Below are 18,643 nucleotides of genomic sequence, written 5' to 3'. Positions count from 1 at the left end.
CACACTTGGCTTCTTACAGAGGCACTTCAAAATTTGAACTCAAGATTCTCAAGATTGCATAGAAAATGTTTATAGATTCTGAGATAACTCTCCAGCCCCCAATTTTCACATTTCTTTTTCTTTTTAAATTACTGTTGTTCTTGTATTATTATTATTATTATTATTATTATTATTATTATTATTATTATTATTATTATGTGTTTCTTCACAGCAAACATGCACTTTCCTACAGTAAGCAAAACAATTCATCCTCACCCAGTCCTATAAACATATATGAGCCCATTACCATTTTCAAATGCAGTGTATAAAGGTCATTAGATACAAGCTTTTGTAAGATTAAAAAAAATACAATTTAAATATGAGAGCCACTTAAATGTATATCAAGCTTCAAAATATTAGTGATCATACGAGCAGTCATCAAACATTTATTGAGCACCTACTATGCATCACGTGTCACAGGCACAAATACAAGACCAGCCAAGACCCTTGGTCTCTAAAGGCTGACCACGTGAGCATACATGAGCATGCTCATTTGCTTTAGCTCTTGTTAATGCTTGGTTCTCTCACAGAAACTTTTTAAAGATTTATTTTACTTTATTTATTTATTTATTTATTGAGGCAGTTTCTCTGTGTAGCCCTGGCTATCCTAGAACTTGCTCTGTACACGGGGCTGGCCTGGAAGTCACAGGGATCCACCTGCCTCTGCCTGCAAAATATAGGGATTAAAGTTATGGGCCACCACCACCTGTCAAGAGTTACTTTACTTTCTACATATGGGTGGTGTGTCTGCATGTATGTGCGTGCACTGTGTGTGTACAGTGCCCAGAGGCCAGAGAGAGTGCCAAATCCCCCGGAACTGGAGTTTCCATGTGGGTGCTGGGAATTAAACATAGGTCCTCTGCAAGAGCTCCCAGTATTCTTAACCACTGAGCCATCTCTCCAACCCAACCAAAGTAACTGTGAATAATGCCCCTCTTACACATTTCCCAGAGGGGCTATCATACAGTTATTCTATTTATTATAAATAGCAAGCATTGGGGCTGGAGAGATGGCTCAGAAATTAAGAGCACTAGCTGCTCTTCCAGGGTCTAGGTTTGGTTCCCAGCAATCACAAGATAGGTCACATCCATTTGGAACTCCAGGGGATCTGACACCTCCTTCGACTTCTTAGGGCTTCAGCACACCTGATGCACATGCATACATCAGTTTTACACACACACATACACATTTTTTAAAACTAACTACTATAGGGTAGTGGTTCTCAACCTTCCTAATGCTGGGACCCTTTAATACAGTTCCTCCTGTTGTAGTGACTCCAACCAAAGAATTATTTTCATTGCTCTTTCATAACTGTAATTTTGCTACTGCTATGAATCATAATGTAAATGTCTTGCTTTGCAATGGTCTTTAGTAAAAAGGTCATTTGACCGTAACAGGGTTGCGACCCACAGGTTGTGACCACTGCTATAGGGAATCAAGTTTGTAAAACATTTATTTACTTTTTTTTTTTTTTTTTTAAAGACAGGGTCTCACAATGCAGCTCTTGCTGGCCAGGAACTTATGATACCGACTAGGCTGGCCTCAGTATCTCTCAATCAATCAATCAATCAATCTCTGTCTGTCTGTCTGTCTGTCTGTGTCTCTCTCTCTCTCTCTCTCTCTCTCTCTCTCTCTCTCTCTCACACACACACACACACACACACACACACACTCACATACCTCTAACTCTGCCTCTTGGGTACTAGGATTAAAGGTGTATGAACCATGCCTGGTTTTATTTTTTAAATTTTTATTTATAAACTTAAAAATTGTTTAAAGAGTGTTTAGCCTACATCCCTGTATGTATGTTTACCACATGCATCCTTGGTACCTGCAGAGGTCAGAAGAGGGCATCAGATCCCCTGGAACTGAAGTTACAAATGGATTGTAAGACACATGTGAACACTGAAAACCGAACCTGGGTCCTTTGCAAAGGCAACAAATGCTCTTAACCACTGAGCCATCTCTCCATCCCTTTTCAAAAAAATTTAAAGATACAGTTTTATTTTACAGCCCAAGCTGACCTCAGTTACTATGTGACCAAGACTAGCTTCAAAGTCCTAAACTTCCTGTCTCAGTTTCCATGTGCTGGGATTAAAGACATGTATCACCACACTTTAGTTATTCTGACTTCCTACCTACCTATCACTTAGTCATTTAAAAAAGGTTTCTCTGTAGGCCAGGATGACATTGAACTCACTATGTAGTCAAGTCTGAATTTGAACTCTTAATCCACTTGGTTCCCTCTTTTGAATGCTGAGATACCAGGTGACTATTACCATCCTGGATTATCATGCTTACCTTTAACTTTAGTTTTTAGTTTACTGAGATTTTTACTTCTTTTGCTTTTCTTCTTTTTTTTTTTTCTTTCTTTCTTTCTTTTTGTCTATATGTGTGTGCTGGGGGATTCAAATCTAGGTTCTGCTCCAAGTTAGGCAAATACTACAATACATAACAACAAACTATACATGAGATTTCTCAAATTGCATAATAGATAACTTACTTTGACACATACACATGTATTATATAATGAGATCAAACCTTTGCTAGAATCAGGAATAAAGTCTTTGAGGACTGTGGTGACAGCTCAGTTGGTAAAGTCCTACCTCAGCATAGAGATCTCAATCCCCAATACCTGTGTAAGATTCTGGGTTTGGTGGCACATGCTTATAATCTCAGTACTTAAGAGGCAGACAGGATGATCCCTGGAGCTTATTGGCCAGCCAACCTAGCCTAATGATCAGTGAGCTCCAGATCCCAGTGAAATACTGTATCAAAATACTAGGTAGCTAGCTCATGAGGAATAACACCCAAGGTTGACATCTATCCTCCACATATGTGTGTCCGAGCACGCACACAATTCAATCTCTATCCACCTCTACATGTAAATAAATGATTTTAAATTATAACAAAATATACACAAAGCAATTAGTTTAAAAACTTTTAAAATTCAAAACTTTACATATTACAAATTCCTTGAGGCATGTAGCTTTGGGGTGGGGGAAAGACAGGTATTTCTCTTAGGAAATGCAATTTCCCAGTGCTACCCAGGCTGGATATCATTAATCTGCACTTTTGAAATAAATTTATATCCTCAATTAATTTAGAGACAGGGTCTTGCTATGTAGCCCAAGCTGGCCTCAAACTTGCATTCTCCTGTTTCAGCCTCTTCTGGGCTTACAGAGTGAGCTAGAACAACTAACTAGAAATTTCCTTTTTGGTATTCCAGATAATAAATGAAGGAGGAATTATGCAATGGCATATTGCTTTGCAACTCCTGATGAAGAAAATTAGGCAATGCTAATTAAGGGCTGGATAATACCACCAAAAAGAAACAATGTTTCCTGCTAGAATTACATGCTATTGCCTATAAAATAATATTCCCCATGGCAGGCAGGAATTGAACAGTATCAGATTAAGCATAGAGAGCTAAAGCCAAATTGCAAGCCATTAAAAGAATTTAAAAGTATATCACATGACATCAAATGGATACAATCAGCAAAATTCAGATAAGACAACAGGAAACTACAACAGATGACTGCACTCCTCTTCATCAAAAAGAACTGCAAAGGTGGTGAGGCGGGGTGGAGCACCTCAGTCAACCAACCTAGAGATGTAAAGGGACTTACATGGGTAACTAATCGGCAGCACCCTCTCCTCCTCTTGTTGCTGCTTGTTTTTTATTTTGAGACAGGGTCTCACCTTGTTACTCTGTTGGCCTGGAACTCTCTTTGTAGACCAGGTTAGTCTTCATACTCAGAGATCTGACTGCTTCTTCTCCCAAGTGCTGAGATTAAAGGTTATCAGAAAATGTGCTTGTTTTTGAGCATAACAGTAATAGTAGCTGTCGTTTTTTTGTTGTTGTTGTTGTTTTTTTTTTTTTTTTTTTTTTTTTTTTTTTTTGAGTCTGAGTCTTAGGTTGCCCTGGCTGACCTAGAGTTAGTTCACTATCTAGCCAAGGATGACCTTAAACGTTCTATTTTTGCCTCTATTTCCTGAATATCAGGATTACAAGAGTGTGTTACTAGACCCAGCTTTATGTGGTGCTGAAGATCAAACTCCGGGCTTCAAGCATGCCAGGAAAACATCCTATCAACTGAGCTACATCTCCAGATTGGTAGTTGTCCTTTTTCTTGCACTAATAAGCAAATAATATCTGAAATCGCTTCAAATTAATGATAGGAGCTGTAGGTTGAGAAATACAGTGAGCATGAATGTCCATAAGCAAAGTAGTTCCATATATGGATAAGTGAAACTGAAACTGATTACATGGATATATTAAATAGAGCCCTTTCTCCTCCCCTCCCATTATTTAGAGGAAGGAGACCTTACTCTGTAGCCCAGTCTGGCCTTGGACTTGTGGGGAATCTTCTGGATGTTGCTACCTCTACTCCTGAATGTGGGGATTACAGATATGAGCCACTGATGACTAATTTTATATTTCCCTCTTTTTTTATACTTGAGCATTTTTTATAATAAAAGTTTTATTTATTTTGTCTCTGTTTGCTTGTTTTTAGTTTTGTGTTTAAGATTTTTGGGGTTTTCTGTTTTTGTTTTTTTAAGCAAACTCACAATTCTCCTATCTTATTCTCTTAAGCAAACAATATGCCCCCTTCCAAGCAGGATTATCTTTTTTTTTTTGGTTATGGTTTTTCAAGACAGGCTTTCTCTATGTATCTCTGGCTGGCTCTCTGGCTATCCTGGAACTTACTCTGTAGACCAGGTTGGCCTTGAAGATCTGCCTGTCTCTGCCTTCAGAGTGCTGCATGCACCACTACTGCCTTGCTTATAGAGTGCCTTTAATCTCCAAACACTGGGGATGCAGAGGGAAGGGTGATTTCTCTGCCTTCAGAGTGCTGCATGCACCACTACTGCCTTGCTTATAGAGTGCCTTTAATCTCCAAACACTGGGGATGCAGAGGGAAGGGTGATTCGTGGATTTGATGCCAGCTTGGTCTACAGAGTGAGTTCTAAGAAAGCCAGAGCTACACAGAGAAAATCTGCCTCAATTAATGAATTAATTAAAAACCCATGCACATAAAATTTTAAAAATTAATTATTTTAAAAATTCTACAACTGAAACCTGGAGAAACAGCTCAGTAGTTAGAAGCACCTGTTTACTCTCACAGAGGACCAAGGTTTGATCCTTATCAGCAACACAGTAGCTCATGCCATCTGTGACTAAGTCCCTCGGGATGGGATGCCTTCTTCTGGCCTCCACTGGTCACTACATGCATGTGGTAGACATATGTACACATAGGCAAAACATCCATATGTATAAAAGTAAGTAAGTCTGGGAAAAAAGGCCACATCTTTAACCTGTGAGAGGGCTTAAAAGACAAAAAGTACTTTGTCTCCAAGCTGATAAACTTGTGTTTGACCTTTTGAACCACATAGTGGAAAGAGAATTGACTCCTCAAAATTGTCTTCTTGCCTCCAAACACAGTCACAGGAAATAAATAAAAGTATAAATTTAAAATGCTATTATCTACTTGATGTTATCAATTCATTCTCTCTCTCTCTCTGCCATAAACTCATCTTAAATAAGTGATTCAGATTAATTTAGTGAATCTAGATAAGTAGCAAAGGTGGCCTCAGCAGGACTCTGCACTGAAATCCAATGGTGTTCTGCCTCAAGACCAGCACCACCCGACCACCTGAGAATGAGGGAAACACCTGTCTAAAATGCTTAAGGCTCTGGGTTCAGTCTCTAGTTCTAGAAACAAAACAAAAAAATTAACTAACTTAACTAACAGTGAAAGCACCTACAGAAGAGTCCGGTGACTACCCACTCTCAATTGGGTCAACTTCCTAGTATGTCAAAGTGGCTATTTTCCCTATGCTCTTGGACATGGGAGCTTCTAACTCTACTAGAAAAAGCAACACTGTGTATGAACCACACAGGTGATTATAAATCATGTTTCTGCAGGAACATAAGAAGGGTGGAGAAAGTTCTTCAGCCCTACCTTAAAACTGCCCTGGGCAGAACTGTCTGTGAATGTTAAAAGGTAATTTTTGAGATATTAATGTCAAAGATAACACTTGTTTAAACAAATAGAGATCCATATAATTATACATAACACATGTATACAATAAATGTTATAAAATCAATCTATGACAAGTTTCAGGAATTTAATGTTTAGAAGCTTAATTTGTTTTCAAACAGAAAAGTCTGTATGTTGAAAGCCTACTGAAGTCTCAACTCTGAAATCTAGTTAAAAGAAATAGAGCAAAGCTGGTTTCTTAGCTCTGAGAAACACTGCCACATAAGACTATCAGTAGAAACGCTGGGAAAAGTACATGTGGCTTTCTTTAGCCTTTCTCTTCCCTCCCTCCCGTTACCCCAACCATCAGGGTTTCACTAGGTAGCCCATGCTAGCGTTTATCTTAAGCCTTCTGAGTACTGGGATTACAGGTAGATAATCTTTGCAACTTTTCTGTAAACATGAAATCATTCAAATACATCAAAAATAACTTATTGCAGTAGCATATATTGCATTATAATCACCTTAAATTTTTTTTTCTGCTAAAAAAAAAAAAAAAGGAATCTGCTTTGCTTGTTTTTCTCAAGAGACATTTTGGTTTTTGGTTCTCCTACTGCCTCTTCCAGCTTCCACCCAGCACTAGAAATGAAACCCAGGGCTTTCGCAGTAAGAGCATTACCACTGAGAGAGATTCCTAGCCCTTTTTTATTTTGAGACAAAGTCTTGCTAAGCTGCCCAAGTCAACTTAAAAAACAAAAAACAAAAAACCAAAACAAAACTGGTGGTTTTGTTTTTTAAGCTTTGAAGTTTTTTTAATATTCTCTGTTTATTTGGTAAAGACTATCAATGAGCAAATGGGCTTGGTTTTTCCACCAGAATCCATGTACCAGCATGTGTAAATACATTTTATGGCATAAATCCCCAAGTGACTAATGCCAGGGCAACCTGACTGACTTTTGGCACTAACTGGCACTGCTGCCTACAGCTCATCAACTGGGAACAACTTGCCCAAGTGTGATCAGTGCTTTTCCTAATTCTGAGAGGGACCGGCCTTTGGAGCCGGCAGGGAAGAAATCACCATCACAAGCGTATAGAGACATGAATGGGACATCCCTATAGCATTACGTACTATAACCAAAACTTTAAACAAAAAATGGTATGTATAGATACAGAACCATTACAAAGTCACCTGCATCTATGATATAAATATATAGTGACTGGAACAGAAATAGGTCCATGTGGAAAGAGATCCATTATCGGATATCTCAAGCATACTCCCGAGTCCCTCCTCCTGTCTCCACTCTGTAGCACCACGTTCTCTGTTATACACAGACATCATACATATGCAACAATGATTAAACTTAAATTAAAACAAAACATAAAAAAAAATCAAGAGACACATGTTGGTTCAGATCTACAATGCCAGCACCATTTTAATCAGAGTTCCATTTAACTGACCAGTGGTACAGTTAAAGCCTGTCTCAAATAAAATAAAAGTTCAGGAAAAGTCAGATACGATAGTACATTTATGGTACTTGGAAGGCTGGGGCAGGAGGAATTTGAATTTGAAGTCAGACTTGACTACGCAAGAGTCTGTTCAAAAAACAAACACTAGCCAACAACCCTGGGGTTTCTTATATCAGTAATATATAAGTCATGTGACACAGTGGTTCCCCCAAACCTGCCTGTGAATGTTTATAGTAGTTCTGTTTATAATCAACAAAAGTTGGAACCAATCCAAATGTCCTTCAAATGTCGGGCAATTAGTGGTATACTCAATAGGATGTTATCTGACAATAAAACTCAACAAGCTGCTGACATGCACAGAGACTTGTATACACCTCAAAGACACTGCATCTTTATAGGTTACATTCTGAATGGTCCTATCTCTGATCGTCTCCAGAAGACAAAGCTACAGTGAAGGGGATTGGGGAGCTGAGGGTTAACGCAAAGGGACTGGAGGGAGATTTGGGTGGGAATTATACTATACCCTGATTGTGGTGCTATAGCTTCACAGGTGTATAATCATACTGACATCCACAAATTTCTAAAAGCCAGAAATATTTATGAGATTTAAACCTTTATATTACTTTTTCAATTAGTAAGGTTAAAATAGTTTCAAAGTTCTTTTATTAATGTAAAAAAGTCAACTTGGAACATTAACAACTGACCTATTGGAAATGTGAATAATTAATATTATAATAATAATATGACAATATAATAATACTTCAAAGAGTCCTAAGATTAACTAGTAAACTAGTTACTAACTAGTAACTACCTAGTTAGTTAAATATTTATACACAGTACATACAAATTTGGGTATAAAACTAAGACCATTCCAACCAAAGAATTTTGTCCTTTGGATGACCAGGTTCTGATTATATTATTTTCAGGCATAGGGTCTCCATGTAGCCTAGATTCACCATGAGCTTCCTGAGTGTTGGGTACAGGTGTGCACCACACTGTCCTGACTGAGCTGTCTCTGAAATACTGTCTAAGTTCATACATGGACTTCTACAGAAGCAAATGTTCACTACTGGACCCTTGTGTTTTCACTCTGTAACCACTGTACATGTAAACTTCTGCTTAAACAGAACCAGTGTTAAAGGAGGTTAAACTACACAGTTTTAAAGTCTTCTGTGTGCTGGAAACAGCTTAATAGGTAGAAGTGCTTGCCGGTAAGCTTGATGACCTGAGTTCTACCCCCAGAAGCCACATGGTGGAAGTACAGAACGGACTCCAACTCCTACAAGTTGTTCTCTGACCTCCGTACATGCTCCAAGGCAAAGAAGCATGCCCACATGACATGTACAAACATATAAAAATTTAAAACTCTTTACATATATTCATGAGTTCTATCCATGTAACCAAACACAACATGTTCCAGGATGTGAATGTGTGTTATATCAAGTAACATTAAGTACATAGTCTTACAGAAGTTCATTGCTTTAAATGTGATACAAAAATGGCAGCCAACCTTAAATTCCATTTGGGAATTTCAAATCTTGAAAGAACTGCCACTCTGTGGAATATGATCATACATATAATGATTTTTAATTACTTACTTTTAATTATGTGTAGGTGTGTCCATGTGGTACAGTGCCCTCGTAGGCCAGAGGAGGGCACTGGAGTTACAGGCAGGTGTAGACTTAGTGATCTGGGCACTGGGAACCAACCCCAGGTCCTCTGCTAGAGCAGAAAACGCTTCTAACTATTGTACCATTTCCCCAGTCCATAGATACAATAAATAATCATATCACTGATTTTTCTACTCCCTCTATCTACCTACCCTGTTCCAAGATGAGAGCAACATCTGAGGTTATCCTGTGACCTACGCACTTGCACCCCTGCCCTCACACAAACACCAATATCCATGAACAGACTTGCCAAGCGAGGCGCACAGAGCTTCAGTCCCAGTACCTTGAAAGCTGAAAAGCAGGCAGATCTCAGAGGACCAACTGAGTGGTCTACATACTAAATCCCAGTCTCAAAAACAAACCAACCAAACCAGTCCACTATACCTTCTACTGCAGTCTTCCTATTCAGGACAGTTTTTACTCAGATCAGCCTACCTGATTTCCTCTTTAAGCTTTTCTCTCACTCATTGAATAAGGTTGAAGCTGCAAAAGTCACTTGCTCCTACCATCAGTATAGTCACTGAATTCTCAGCCAGGGCACTGTAAACTTTAGTTCACAACTCTGCAGGCAAAATAAATCACCTGGTTGAGAATCGGCTTTACAGATTTAAATAATTTAGTCATTTCTGCATTTAAGCAAAGGGGCAGGAGTGGGCAACATTTCTACAATAAAGGAAACCATCTGATCAAATGTGGCTTTTAATGGGAATAATAGCACCTCAAGATTTACTCAAGTGTGTATTTATGACGATTGCATTCCATTGGTCAACAGGTTGACAAATCTAACACATTCTAAAATATTCAGAGCAAGATTTTGCTACATTGTTATTTATTTAGTACTTTATGTACTCCGAAATATACTTCACATGTGACATTTATAAAAATTATATTAGCTGGGCAATAGTGGTACATGTCTTTAATCCCAGCACTTGGGAAGCAGAGCCATAAAGATCTCTGATTGAGGCTAGCCTGGTCTACAGAATAAGTTCCAAATTAACTACACAGAGAAACCTTATCTCAAAAAACAAAAGAAGGGTTGGTGAGATGGCTCATCTGCTCTTCCAGAGGTCCTGAGTTCAATTCCCAATAACGACATGGTGGCTCACAACCATCTGTAATGGGATCTGATGTCATCTTTTGCCATGTAGGTGTACATGCAGATAGAACACACACACACACACACACACAGAGAGAGAGAGAGAGAGAGAGAGAGAGAGAGAGAGAGATCATTTTGAAATTATATTAAGTAAATATTTTAATATACAGCAAAGGAGGAATATAGGAAAACTGATTTTTTTTTTTTTTTTTTTTTTTTTGAGACAGGGTCTTGTAGCCCAAGATGGTCTCAAGCTAGGTAGTGAAAGATGACTTTGAATTTCTCATCCTCCTGCCTCATTTTCCCAAGAGCTGGGAATATCAATATGCAACATTGTGTCCAGTTGTGATTTTGATACATAAAATAAGATAGAAAAACAAAACAAGACAGGATTTATGTTCACTAGGTAGGTTAAACAATCCTTCTGCCTCAGCCTCCTCAATAGCTGGGACTATACAGATGTCTACCTCCACAGCTGGCTCAGCTGTTAATACTTAAACCACATTTCTCATCATAGTATTTGAGAATCAGAGTACCTTCAGGGGAGCAGAAACTGGAAAGAACAGAAGAGCTTTCTGGGGCTTCAACCAACTATCTGCCTCTTAGCTGGTCACGGTAGCAGCATCTCCATACCAGCTACTCAGAAGGTGAGGAAAGATAGCTGGAGCTGAGGAGGTCAGAACCAGTCTGAACAATACAGCAGGAGCTTTAAAAGAAATCCCCAAATCTGGAGAGATGGCTCAGAGCATTTTTTGCTCTTGCAGAGGAGCTGGTTTGGTTCTTAGCACCCTCGCAGTGGCTCACAGCAATCCATAACTCCAGTTCCAAGGATCTCAGCACCCCCTTCAGATCTCCACAGTACAAGGAATGCATGTGATACACTTACTTACATGCTGGCAAAACATTCATACACATAAAATAAATCTAAAATAATTTTATTTTTAAAATATTCCATTCCTGGTGCACATGGAAAAAGAGACAGAAGGATCTCTGTGAGTTGGAGACTAGGCCAGTCTACATAGGGACTTTCAGGCCAGCCAGAGCTACATGACCCTGTGTTAAAAACAAAACAACAACAAAACAATTTCCTCTTTTGGGTACTGATTATACAGAAAAAAATTAACAAACAGTACATCTGTGATTTTTTTTTCTGTTCTTCTTTGTGCACTTTAGTAAAATCCTACTTTAAAAAAAAAAGAATATACTGAACAAGTTACCTTCAACTCAGGTTCTCCTTCACTCAACCTAAACACCAACAGACAACCAGTATCACTAGCTCTTTGGGAAACTACTAAGTTTTTATAAATTATTTTTACTCAGGAAAATCCCCTAAATATAAACAGTGACACAGCCAGAATGCTATTCTGAGCTTTTAGGTTTTGTTTCTGTTTTTTGAGACAGGGTCTCTTGTAATCCAGGGTGGCCTCAAGCTTGCTATGTAGCTGAAACTGGCCTTGAACTCTTGATCTTCCTGCCTCGACCTCCCCAAGTGTTAGAATTACAGGTCTAAGTCATCACACTAATTTTCCTCTGGCCTTTCAAAGGTAACACTACTTACTATATGTAGAATGTCCCACAATAATATATAGTATCCTTTCTTGTTGCAATTTCATATTATCTTACTATGTAATATATAAGCTAATATAATTAATTCTACACCAGTGGACACTGAGATAGTTTCTAAACTTTTTTTTTTTTGACACAGGGTCTATGAGTTTCCTGGTCTTGAACTCACAGACACCTAGAGGTTTTTTTCTTCTGAGTGCTTCTGAGATTTGCCTTCTGTATGCTGGGATTAAAGACTTCTATCACCATACCTGGCTGGTTTCTAAACCTTTAATGAATTAATTTTCATTTAAATGACTGCATGCTAAAAAGAGATGTACAGTCTTTCTACAATGAGTAACCTTCAAGCAAGGTATTTTCAAACTACAATCATGTACTAATATAATACTAGAAGTCCTGGCCACTCCAGTTGCCCAATCACACAGATTTGTTCACAGACTTGAGATTACACCCTCTTCTCCAGCATAAGATGCTTCTTGAATGTGTTAGAATGATACATCCAGAAGGGGAAAAGTACTCAGGTCTTCTCATTATGTAGGTCACATAGTGTAAATAGTAAGTTCTGTTCCAATGCCCAGCCTGAAAGAGTCCAAAGCCAAAACTAAGAAGCAGAGATATGCTCAAAAATACATTCCACACTATCACCACCATGTCTTTGGTTAACCTTCTGATGTCACATTCACGGTATGTGTTTGCGTGTGTATGCGCACATGCATGTGAGGGGAAGGAGAAGAAGGGACTCAAACTAGCTTTGTGCTAAACTATTTTGATTTTAGTGGCTCAGAAAAGGTATTGCTTGTTTGTTAAAAGAAAGCATCCCTCCCAGAAAAAAATCTACTCAGAAGAATCCATTACAGTTTATGAGAACACACGGCCTCACTCCATCCAGTGTGCACTTCCATTCTGCACACACCATACCAGTGCCATTACCTTTACATAGTCTGGCCAAGGGTAACTTTTCTTAGTGTGTAGCAAAATTTATGGCAACTCAAAGACCATTGTTTGCCAATCCTCTTTATCATAATTCAAAGCTAGTGACTGATTCTACCACTAGGCAAGCCACTAGGCAGCTCAACAATAAAAGAAAATAAGGATTAGCAGATTCTCTTGAGGTAAATCCTAATGCATTGCTGATGTGTGTCCTCTTTATTTGAAACGTCTGTGGGTAACTCTTATGGGCTCAGAGACTTACCACAATGCTATCCTGCAAAAAGAGTTAATTTATTCTACATTAGCCAAAGAGAGTCTATTTTAAATGTTGCATGCACCAAATAAGATTGCATATATGGCCTTAACTAAACCTGTTTCTATTTATTTTTTCTTTCTTTTTTTCTTTTTGTTTGTTTGTTTGCTTTTTGAGACAGGGTTTCTCTGTATAGCCCTGGAACTCATTCAGTAGATCAGGCTGGCCTCAAACTCATAGAAATCTGCCTATCTCTGCCTCCTAAGTGCTGGGATTAAAGATGTGCACCGCCACAGCCCAATGCCCAATATTTTTTAAAGCAATAGATAATCTATCTTTAAAAGGAAATAAGATGTCATGTTTTACCATATAACTGCCTTTTTATTTTTTTTAACTAATAAGCAAGGCTACACACACAATCTATAGCACATAATCAATTAAATTTAACAAGTGAAAGAGCTTACTTTTCATTCCTTTTCCCACTAAGGTAAAAATGTATAAAGCACATACAAACCTACAGTCCTATTAACAGTTCATGATCAAAAATTCAGATGAGCACTGGGATTTCTCACAAGTATTTTCACAAAATATACACAAGTATTTTCAAGTCAAACATCACTGCTATATAAATAAAAATAGTAACTAAAATAAGCATCTGATGTCTCTACTAACTCTACCAAGCACTTTATGGCTTGCATTAACCATGAGAATTTACACAAGGCTTTCCACAAGATTTGACTGACACAGAACTCACTGAGATACATTAATGTCCTAAAACACCCCCCCTTTAATGATTTCTTTATTTTTGTCTCATTTACATTGGTATTTTGTCTGCATGTCTGTTTGTGTGAGGGTGTTGGATCTCCTGGAACTTGAGTTATAGACAGTTTAAGTTGCCATATGTGTGCTGGAAATTGGACCTGAGTCCTCTAGAAGAACACCCGGTGAGCTTAACTACTGAGCTATTTCCCCAACACATCCCCCCCAAACACCCTTTTAACCACATGAGTTCTGAATAGGCTTAAAAACAAGCACAGTCGTAGGGTAATGTTGCAGAATTTGGAGCTAGGTTTATTGTCTCTATGAAACTTGATCAGCTAACAAATCACACACACTTACAAAACAACTTTCTAATAACCATGCTGCACCTGCAAGACACAGGCAAGGTCCAAGTCAAATATTTGCAATTTTTCATCCTAAATCTATGCAAACAGAAGAAATACACCAAACCTCCCAGTCTTGTCATAAGTTAAAATGATATTCACTATAGTTTCACGATAACATTTTCAAAATCTACCATTTACCCAATTGCTAACATGAACATACACTAGGAACTAACTGTGCTTAGAACTGCATACTTTTATCTCTAATCCTCACAAGAAATCTCATTGTACTGATGAGGAAACTGAGGGGAAAGAAATCAAAGTGATTTCTTCAATGCCATAAAGCCAGAAAACAGGGACTGGAATATCAGCCTAGTTATAGCAACTCTAAGCAACTCTTTCTTTAGCTGAGGTCACCAACTGAAATGCCAGTTCATCTCTATCAGAGTACACACACACACACACACACACACACACACACACACACACACACAAACACACACACATCGTATCTAACTCGTGTAGAAACCCATGAGTGAGCCAGGAGACACAGTCACCCAGTCCAGAAGAACTAGATGCAGACTATTTATTCAAACACTAAGACAATCCAGTCTTTCCTCCACTCCTTTCTCTCAACTGACCTTTTAGAACAAGGGTAAAGAAACTCAAGTATATACTCCCAATTTTGGTGCAATCATCAAAAATCTTTAAGAAAAGAAAGAAAAGTATAGTTCACACTATAGTTTGTTTCTTCACTAGGCTTCAGACATGTAAAACCAAAAATCACATCAATAACCTACTTATCTATCACCTATCTATCTATCATTTATCCATGTTTCCTACAGATTTGAACAGGATTTTCTTACCATACTAGAAGCTTACTTCCCAAACTTCAAGCACAAATGAAAACAGCTCTTCTGGGTGTCTGGAAGCAGATCTGAGAGGAGCTGCTGATCTGAAACCTCCTAAGGAAAGGCTGTCTGAAGAGGAGTGTAGAAGAGACTGAAGCTGTCGGTGCTAATGAGGGTGAGCTGCAGGCATCACTGCAGCGCCAGTGTCTCACTGATATACTGTGCAATTGTTTCCCAGATTCCATGTTCTGAATCTGGCAAGCAGAGAGAGAATGCTGTTCTCACAGCCTCAAGTGTTACTTGATCAGCTGCTCCATGGTATGTGGGTGTTTAACTAGTTAAGTGACTGGTGAGAGTAGGTTCTGCAAAATCAAACCAAGTAAGCACATTGTTCCCCTGTGGTCCTCCTCTAACATTACATTCACTAATGAAAAATAACATGTTTGCAACTTTGAAGTCCTTTGCATCTAGTCTAGGCAAATAATTCAGATGATAAAACTACAGGCGTGCCACCAACAAAAAACACAACCTGTAATATAAGTCACTTCAGTAATGCATATTAGGTAATAAAATTCAGCATATGCAACTTCAGCATACTTCAAAAATCACAGCATACACTGCATAATTATTAGAATAAATGCTATTCTTCAAGTGTGTGGAACAGGTTCTGTGCACAATTCCAAGCCTCTTGCCTTTCAAAGTGCTAGTTAATACCAGGAATTCCTTAAGTTCTCAGAACCACAATTAATTTTTTGAAGTGGAAAGGGTATGCTTCCTAGAGACCTGGGGACTGTGGGTACTGTCACCACCCATCACAGCACTAGCATAAGCTGGAACACATGTCTCTTGGTTGAAGTATGATCAAAAGACAAAGGCTGAGTGCACACACACAAAAACTGACATTTATCAACTGCTTTTTGATAGAATGGTGCAAAGTTCATCCTCAGCTCTGGATTCTGAATGTGAAGAGCAAATTTTTCAATTATAACCGAAATTTACCCATTAAAATGGATGGTACTGATGTGTTATAAAGTCAGATTTAGCAAAGTAGGAAAAAAACCCTCAGCCCTGGACAGATGCCCTACCACGGGTGACAAAGAGATCAGCCTCCATCTTTAAGAACTGCAGTCCCATACAGGCACTTTAAAAGAGATTACACACTTGGCTGTTGAAATTTGCTACAATCAGAATATGCCAGGAAGATAAAGGATCAGTTGAGCAAATGTAGATGGTTTTGTCTCTAGTTTTAATTTCTGAATGATTCTCAGGCTTTTTACAGGAAAATAGGAGAAATATAATTTCTAACTGGCCTTATTTCAAAGTAACCAATATAATAAGCCGTCTGAGAGATGGCTCAATAGTTAAGACAACTTGTTGCTCTTACAGAGAAGACTCAGGTTCTATTCCCAAGACCAACATGGTAACTCACAATCATCCTTAACTCTATTTCCAGGGGTTCTGTCACCTTTTTTTTTTTTAACCTCAGTGGGCATAAGGCCCACAAATGGTGCACATACATGCAGATAAAATATCCATACACAAAAATAAAATCTTAAAAAAAAAAATTCAATAAAAAAAAAACCCTACAATGTTACATACACAGGCTTCTTTGCTCTTTATATCAGGGCCAAAGTAAGTCTAATGCTTAAGAGAAAACAAAACACAAACTCAAACTGCTTTCACTTTTGCATAACACAGATCTTAACTTGAGGTCCCTGGACCAGCTTCGAGATGACTGTGTAGCTACATACAAAAATCACATATGTATTTCACTGCAAAGGGCTCTCAAGACTTCCACAGAACTAGTAAAAAGTTTAATTTAGCGCTGAATCTTTTACACTAAAGACAGTATCCATGTGAATACATGTGTAAAGTGGCGATTCAAACAGCAAGCCGTTGACACAAGGCAACATACCCACCACAGACCAGTCCCACCGGGGAACATCACCTGCCACATTCAGGCAGCTTTCCTTTCCTAAGCAAACATGCATGCTGTCAACAAAGAATGCGTTCCATGCCTTTCTCAGAACAATACCGATTCGACTATCCTTTGGGAAAAAAAGTATATAGAGCTTCATCCCAAAAGACTACATCACTTATACAGGCTATGCCTTGTTATGTTAAATGTTGAAGCAACAACAGCAGCAGCAACAACAACAAAACGATGAAATTACTGTGTGCAGTAGGTATCTAATTAACTGGGGGGTCGGGGGAGTGCATCGTTCAAGGTGATACTGAGCGTGCCCTGGAGAAGCACATAAGGGAAACACCCTGAAGGTGCTTGAACATGGGTAAGATGCAGGGGGGTAACCAAAGACTGGTTGACATCCTGCAGCTTGGTTGTGGAAAACATCTTCCTCCTAAGGCACATTCCTTTGATTGGCACAAGCCATTTCTGACAATGGATCTGCAATGACAGGGTCCGTTCCGCAATCAGGAAGTGTGCGAGTGTGCATGTGTGTGCTCAAGCGTGTTCGTGATGTTGTTGTTGGGGGAGGAATGAGCTAGATGTAATCAAAGACTGGCTCGCTTCAAAGAGAATATAGGGTCTTAAATCCTAAAGACTGACTTCGAGGCAAAGCAGAGGCATCTATCATTTCTACAAGAGACATCCCTCGACAACGAACATGTTTCATAGAGATGTAATAGGGGTATCACTCTCTTTGGTGTCTCCGACCTGGGACTCTTCAGTAAAGCCTGATTGGAGGGGAGGATAAAGTGGGGGTGGAGAAAGGTCTGCATCGCCCACTGGGCTGAGTGTGGTGCTGCCGGTGGCGAGTGTACATCACATGCGTGTTATCTCCTGGTGCCACAATACTCTCGAGGGCTGGAGGTTTGGGCGCAACCGCGGGGCGGGGGAGGTAGTGGGTGCAAGCCACCAGCTGCAGGGCAAGAGAATGCTTTCCTCAGCCTGCAAACCCGTGCACCCCGGCCACCCCGTCAGGCCTCGAGGCGAGCCCACTAGCTGCAAAACTGCAGCCAAGCTGGGGTCCCCGAGAGAGGGGGCGGGGGTACGGAGCCAGCACCCCGGGCCAAGCTGGGAGCCACAGACGCGCAGTGCCCTGGGCCTGCCCGCCGGATGGGGGCTGCTTCGGCCTAGCGCACGCAGCTGCCTCAGCGCAGGCTCCGCCGGCCCCGCCAGCCCGACCGAGCGCAGAGGAAACGCGGCTGCCAAGGCGCCGCCGCGGCGGGGGGCGAGAGCGCGGGGAAGGGGCTCCTACTCACCCGGGCCGCCGCCGCCGCCGCTTCGGCGGCCCATCCCCGCGGCGGGGGCCTGTCGCCGCGCCGCGCCGCGTCGCTCCAGTCCCCACCGCCCGCCGGGCCGGCCCCTCCCCCTGCCCAACGTCTGCGCTCTGGGCCGCTCCTCAGACCCGGCCTCGGCCGCCGCCGCCGCAGCGCTACGTGGCCGCCGCTCCGACGTCTCGCGACTCCCTTCCGAGCGCGCGAGTCCGAGCGGGGCCGCGGAGCGGGCGGCGCGCGGGGCGGGCGGCGGGGGAGGGGGTGTGCTGTAGGGATGTGCGCGCGAAGGGGGCAGGGAGGACGGCGGGAACGCGCGCGCGCGCGCCCCTGCACTCCCCCCGCCCCCCCCCCGCGCCGTCGGGATCCCGACACCTCCCCCCCATCCCCGGCTAAGGGGTCGGCGCGCATGCGCGGCCCTCGGCTCGGCCCGGGCGCACCTTTTCT

At 40.6% G+C, this 18,643-nt stretch overlaps 1 protein-coding gene across 1 annotated transcript in view; it reads right to left on the bottom strand.

Annotated features, from left to right (window-relative positions):
- Positions 1 to 18,254, bottom strand: part of ZNF652 (zinc finger protein 652) — a 43,791-nt gene extending 25,537 nt beyond the window's left edge. The window contains exon 1 of the mRNA XM_080923537.1: positions 18,185 to 18,254. The gene's annotated coding sequence lies outside the window, so the exon portion shown is untranslated. The remainder of the gene's footprint in view (positions 1 to 18,184) is intronic.
- Between the last annotated feature and the right edge of the window lie 389 nt (positions 18,255 to 18,643).

This window comes from Micromys minutus (genome assembly GCF_963924665.1).
Source record: "Micromys minutus genome assembly, chromosome: 10".
Classification (NCBI taxonomy): domain Eukaryota; kingdom Metazoa; phylum Chordata; class Mammalia; order Rodentia; family Muridae; genus Micromys; species Micromys minutus.
Note: the sequence above shows the minus strand (reverse complement) of the source record. Positions and strands in the feature narration are given on the sequence as shown.